The 7,195-nt window shown below is 38.8% G+C and overlaps 1 pseudogene; it reads right to left on the bottom strand.

Moving 5' to 3' along the window:
• Positions 1-5,103: 5,103 nt before the first annotated feature.
• Positions 5,104-6,283, bottom strand: LOC107760408 (senescence-specific cysteine protease SAG39-like; annotated as a pseudogene).
• Between the last annotated feature and the right edge of the window lie 912 nt (positions 6,284-7,195).

The raw sequence follows: 7,195 nt of genomic DNA, 5'->3' as shown, positions 1-7,195 counted from the left end.
TGTACTCAGTCATAGAAATTATTATAAATGTTTACCTCAGTCTCTATGAATTGCTAATATGCGGTGATACTTGATGTGGAATGTGTTCCCTTATTGTTGATGATGGTGAGGCTAGTGAGGTACATTATTGAGTGAGGCCGAGGGCCTGGTTGTGAGGATATTAATACCATAGCGCGTGAGTTGTCCGCGTAGCACATGAGTTGACTGTGCGGGTCCAGGTATTGATACCATAGCGCGTGAGTTATTCGCGTAGTACGTGAGTTGACCATGCGGATCCATGTATTGATATGATGGCACGTGAGTTGTCCGTGCTTAGCTATTGGGCTTTGGGAGCCCCTCCGGAGTCTGTACACACCCCAGTGAGCGCAGAGTGTTGAGTGTTTTGAGTATTGAGTTCTGAGTGCGAGTGATGAGTGATGGAGTGACACTGCTGTGAGGTTGTATTTATTTGTGTTGTTGTTGCATTTATCAGTTAAACTTCTTTGTGGCATTTACTGAGTTATGGAATTTACTTGTTTATTTTTAAATTGTGAAAATAAATAATTGGATTGTTTTACTTAGCTCGTCACTACTGCTCAGTTCCTTAGTTATTTCTGTTACTTGCTGAGGTAGTTGTACTCATACTACACCCTGCACTTTATGTGCAGATCCAGGTGAGTTAGAGCGCAGCGATCGTTGAGTTTATGATGGCTATCTGTGGAGATTGCAAGGTAGCTACTAGCGTACGCAGGACCTTGTTACTCCTTTTGTCATTTCTTCTTTTGGATAGTTAGACAGTTTATATATCTTAGTTTATAATTTTAGACGCTCATGGCTTAGTGACACCCCGATGTTTGGGGCTCATTTTTCATATTTCTATAATTATATTTAGAGTTGATTTAGTTTATAAAAAAATTTAAATGTTGGAAATATTTTATTAAATTCTTATAATCGGTTTAGTAGTAATATTTTGGGAAGTAGGCTTGCCTTGTAATACGATCTTCGCCATAACGACCATGGTTAGATTTTGGGTCATGACAGTTATGCTAGTGCAATAGTCCCTCCCCGTATTAGGGCGGACAACTTCTAAATAACTAATGTGATGCTCACTTTGCTTGAGCAACAAGGTTTCTTTACTGGTGCTCCAACTCAAAATTCTTATAAACATTTGAAGAGATTTGTGGATACATGTTGGGGGAGAAGGAAAACTAATGTTTCTGAGGATGCATTGAGGCTAAGGCTTTTCCCCTTCTCTCTATGGGGGAAAGCTTTAGATTAGTTAGAATGATTGCCGAACCATTCAATTCACACTTGGGATGAGTTGACAGAAAAGTTCTGTAAGACCCTAGGTGTTTCTCTCTTCTCTTACGTAATATACGTAACGTGGCATGGTTATATTAGGTATATATAATTGGGTATAGCACATTGGAAGAATAAGACTGAAAATGTGTGGTAATATCAAGGAACTAAACTAAAGCTTTAAGTCAAAGGAATCCCTTAAACAAAGGTTCATGGTTAAAGAAATGGCTCGGGTAGCACCCCGCGCGTTCGGAAGGTTTAAGTTTACTTGCACCTGTGGGATAAGACTAAGAGTGTATAATATGCTAAGAATAATATGTTATAAGGTATTATAATATCACACTGGTCACATGTTAAGTTTTGGAGTCAAGCAAGTTGCGAAATAAAGATCGGCAAAAGTTATCGTAAATTTCTCTAATAAATTTTCTAAACTTTAGGTCAAATATATCAGATCATTTCTCCCAATATATAAAGAGTCGTGAGACCCACAACCTACCAAATCGAAGGTCTACGAGTCTAGTTTGCAACCAAAGAAAGCTCACATCAAACCGACATTGGAGTAAACAGTTATGACTGTTTTACCGCGTACTGTCCGGACTGAAATCGGGTCGCGAACCGGGTCAAACAAGTGGTATAAGTCGGAAAATCCGACTTTTAAGACCCCAAAATATTTCATCTTCGTCCCAAAACAGTGAGAAAGCTTAAGAGAGGGTTTCATGGTATTCTTGAATGATTAAGGTGCATTTTTAATGATTTCTATTGTTAAAGTTTTCCCCCGTGCCTAGAAGCGCAATCTCTACACTTTGCAATCATTTCACCTTCTATTAGCTGTGTTTGGAGCTATTTTTGGAAGATAGAAAATTGTTGTTCTTGCTGGTTCTTCAGGATTTATACTTGGTTTGCCAAGGTAATCATCTTGGGACTCTTTTATGATCGTTTTTACAAAGTTCTACGGGCGTTTCGTCAAGTTAGGGTCATATGGAAAATCTGCCGATTTAAACTCATTTATGAACTGTTTATATGTGCGTATAAGCTGCATATATATAGTGGTTTCGAAGCTTAGGACGTAAGGAACAACTTTCATGAAGGAACTACAGGCATTCGGACGTTCGTTGGAGAGGTATGTTAAGGCTAAGCTTCGTCCTTCCTTTTAGCACGAATTTTGAAAAATTCCTAAGACGCCAAATGTGATATTTTACTATTCTGTTGCTAGAAAGACCTTCTGTGAAAGGCATTGGTATCGTAGCTGAAGTATTTTCATGATGCTATTAGGTTGATGTTCCACTCGTTTGGTTAAAAAGGGTATTCGACATCTATATATGTCATTTTGTCTGCTTTCTTAAATATATGTCCATATATATGAATTCTTATTCGTCTTTGGATTGTGTGACTTAAAAATAAAGGCATTTAGTATTTGCGATCAGTCCTTCTTCCTTGTTAAAGTGTATTTTAAAATCTCTAAAGTGACACGTCGATTTCAAAATTCTCAAATATAATTTTTACGTTTAAACTACTAAAATATTTGATTTTTTTTGAAATACTTTCTTTTACTAATTATCAAGAAATCAGGTATAAGGACTAAGTGAAGCACCTTAAGCTTTTTATGAACATATTCAGAGTTAAGTTATCTTTCTAAAAGTCGAGTTAAGTTTTCAAACTTATTAAAAAAGATATGAGGTTCCACGAGACATTTGTATGCGATACGAAGGTGATTATGAGATTATGAGAATAAGAGTACCAATGAGCCAAGGTTGGCTAAGTTCTTATTATGGCCTATTATGTGCATTCAAAGTTCATATCATACATGACATATTATGCATGGACTTCGAGCTATAATCGGAGGTAAGGGGCCTATTTGCCCGAAAGACTATATATATTGTACAGATGGCCACAGGTTGGCAATATGATACCGGTTAGCTACCGGGAGAGACTGCCATTGCTAGCATTTTGTTGGGAATGTCATGCATTTACATCAATATATATGTATTCACGACATACGATTACACGAGCATACCATGCATATTTTATTACTATGAGGTCGGATGTCGGCCATGGAGGCTATCAGAGTTTCAGTGTCAGGTGGTATCTTTATTACCTTTTTACATCAGCTATGTATGATTCTACTTTCTGCCTTACATACCAGTACATTTTTATTCGTACTGATGTCCCGTTGCCTGGGGACACTGCATTTTTGTTTCGTGCGTGCAGGTCCAGGTAGGGACTCTGATCGACCCCTCCGCTAGGATTTCGGGGTTCAGCTGTGAGTTGGTAAGCTCCACCTCTTCCTGGAGCTTTCATAGGATGGTTACTTTTGTTGTACAGTTTGGGTATAGTTGGGGCCTTATCCCGACAGTGCTTATGACACTCTTAGAGGCTATTGTGGACACAATATTCTGGGTTTCTTTTTGCTGCTTTCAGTCTCCAGCCCATAGGCTTGGCATGTATATATAGGTGTGTAGGCATGTATGTCTTCAGTCGCGGCCTCGTCAGCCAGCTAGTATTTTATTATTTTGGCTTGTCTACCTATGTTTATATGGCTTATTGTTATTCATGTCATAACCTTACGGTCCAGGCTTAGTATTTCAGATGTTGTGCTGCCCGATCTGTTGGGCCCCCAGTCTAGTTAGCTAGTATGTTTAGTGGCTAAGTCGATCGAATACAGTATCGAGTGCCAGTCGTGCCTCCCCTAGTTTGGGGCGTGACAAGTTCATTGCTAAGTTTTTCTCTCCCTGGTATATGGCTACACTTCGAGATGAGATCTTGGCATTCAAGGAAGAGCCTAATGAACCAGTACACGAAATATGGGAGCGCTATTGGACAATGGTTAAGGAATGTTCCAACAACGATATGACGGAAACATGATTCAACAAACCTTCTATCATGGGATTAACACAACCAACCAATGTGTAGTGAATCAACTAGCTGGTGGGAACGGTATGACTACGCCTTATATAGAGGCGCATGAAATCTTGGATGAGATGGCGGAAGCGTCGTCGGCTGGGCAATCCCGGGTCAATGTTCCACAAGGTGATCCGAATATGATCCACCTTCACAAAGAATTATAAGACCATGAGCAAGCCGTTGTCGAATTGACCACTACCATGACTCAACTAGAAAAAGCTCAACTAAACTAAGTCCAAGCTCCTAAGAAAGTCAATGCTATGGAGGGAGTGAACATGATGGTGAACAAAAAGAGGACCAAGGGTCCACAAGTGCAAACTCGAGTGATGAACTATGTGCAAGATGATGATGGTTTTGGGCAAGATGATTCCTATAATGAACAAGAAAAGGAAGTGCAATATGTGAATAATTTTCATCAGCAAAGAAACAACTTCCAAGGCCCAAGCCAACGACAATGGCGATCACAAAACAATCACGGCAATTGGAACTCAAAAAATCAAGAGAATTAGCATAACAACAACAATCAAGGAAATTGGAGTTGAAACAACCAAGCAAATTGGGGAGGCAACAATCAAGGTGGATGGAGTGACAATCAAAGCAACCGGGGGTCAGATTTTCAAAGGCCCCCAATGTACCAACAACCGAACAACCCACCTCCTTATCCTTCCTATGGTTCAAGTTCTTCAAGCAATGAGATGGGGCATATTGAAAGTATGTTTAAGCAAATGATGGAAAAGAATTTCGATTCGGATGCCCAACTTACCTCACACAACACATCAATCCACAACCTAGAAGTTCAAATGTGGCAAATCTCTCAAACTCTAAATTCTCGTCCTAAGGGGGTACTACCAAGTGACACGGTGGTAAACCCAAATGGTGGTAACAATATGGGGGCGACTTATTGATAATGATCAAGTGATGCAAGAATTTCATAAATCGTATTACAAATATTTTTACATATATACAAGCTTTTGTTCAACACTTGCAATATACAAACTGCGAGTCCGTAACATACTTAGACTCTAGATACACAGACATAAATTATATGATAAGGGTGCACATCATTAATCTTTACACTCACCCCAACTTGTTCCCCATGAATTCTTCACTAGCCAATATTTAGTTCCATCACTAGTTTTTCCATAACCAACTGCAGTGACACCATGATCTAACTCAGTTCCACATTCTCCGGTGAAAACACCGCTTGAATAGAATTGAAAATCTGATCCGCTAGCATCAATGGCCACGGATATTGGTTGGTTGGCAACTGCTTTGAGCAAAGCGGATTCACTGTTGGCTGGAACATCTTCGTAACCTGTGATCTTGGCTGCATGGTTAGACTCTTTGCCGGTTTGCAAGTAGCATCAGTTCCCTCATATGGGTAAGTGGATTCAGTAGTAAGCCCATTGTTCTTGATTATGAATTTAAAAGCATCATCCATAAGACCTCCTTCACATCCCATATCCGAACTTGTGTCACAGTCCACCAATTCTTGCTCCGATAAAGAGATCAACTTACCTGTCTTGATCTTGTTTATTCCTTCTGTAGCAGCAACAGCAGAAAATGCCCAACAACATCCTACGTACATTATTATGTTATAAGATATTATTAATGCACATTCATTTAAAGGATGTTATGAACGTTTGTTTTAGCTTACCGCATTGCCCTTGGTCCTTAATTCCAGTAACAGCCCCTTTCGTTCTCCAATCCATAGTAGCTGGAGCAGTCCCATTTGCATACTTGAATGATGTGGTTTTTGACAACTGTTGATGAGAAGTCATTTTGTATCCATTGCAAGTGTCTCTGAATTCTTCATTGCTCAAATCAGCAAATTCATTAATGCCTAACTTGTAAGGTCGAGTCCCAGCTTTGTTAATAAATTCAATGTACTCAACAGTCCTGAAATATTTTGAATCTTTTAGCCTTCTCTACATCATCTTTGTACACCCGCCCAAAGTGACTCATTCACTGCTCGTGTTTCTGGACCATCGAGGCAGCTTCATACAAGTCGCGAGATGTGGCTTGAGAAGCAAAACTTACCAACACTAGTCGAGCTGCAAAAGCAAGATTCCAATTGAATGTCAAGCTGGCCATTTCTATTGATTCTATATCTTTGTTGTGGATGAAATATTACTTAGAGGGAGCAATGAATTTATAGTACTGATCACCTCGTGGTTCTGTTATGGTAAAACAAGTTATAATTTTGAATTGAATACCTTGAAAATCCCGGCAAGTTAACAATGATTGTGACAATGAAGATCAGACTCCGTACACGTTGCTCCCCTGTTCGCAAATGATATAATCCAATAAAATTTTCTGATAAGTTCCTTTACCATAGTTTTGGAACTGTAGGCACTAAGGAAGCTGCAGTAATTGATTTATCTATGATTTAGCAATAGAATAATCGATCATTATGCTATCCTATTTGCAAACTAAATTACTTGCGCTGGAGTAATTGATCATTGCGCCGTCCTATTTGCAGATTACTTCTAGTTTGGCCTTTAATGTGATGGCGGAAAGGGAACATTATATAGATACAAACACATAATCCTGGGTCACGGTTAAACAAAGGACGATAGTTATTGGGTCTTTCTTATCACGACACACAACAAAAATAGGGAAAATTACGCAACACATCAAACATTTAAATTCTATTTATCATTCCTAACTAAATTTTCAGCAAATTTACCATTTGTAGTTGTATTTGAATTTTCATAGCAAATCCATGAAATAAGAGATTAATTGTTTTGAAATGAAACCAATTGCAACAAGCTCTTGTAGCTTGGTTGGTTAGAGCGCAATCTTAGTTAGCGGAGGTCTTGAGTCTGACTCTCATTGAAAACATTTTATTTTTCTCTGTATTTCTGTATTTCGCCTTTGTTGTATTCGTTGTGCGAATAAATACAGTCGATACAAGTTACATATTGTATCCGTTGCACGAATGAATACAACTGCGCGAATGAATACAATTGATACACGTTGTATTTGTTGCATGAATGAATACATTTGACACAGA

This window comes from Nicotiana tabacum, chromosome 12 (genome assembly GCF_000715075.1).
Source record: "Nicotiana tabacum cultivar K326 chromosome 12, ASM71507v2, whole genome shotgun sequence".
In the NCBI taxonomy this organism is placed as follows: domain Eukaryota; kingdom Viridiplantae; phylum Streptophyta; class Magnoliopsida; order Solanales; family Solanaceae; genus Nicotiana; species Nicotiana tabacum.
This window is presented reverse-complemented; position numbering and strand designations above follow the sequence as displayed.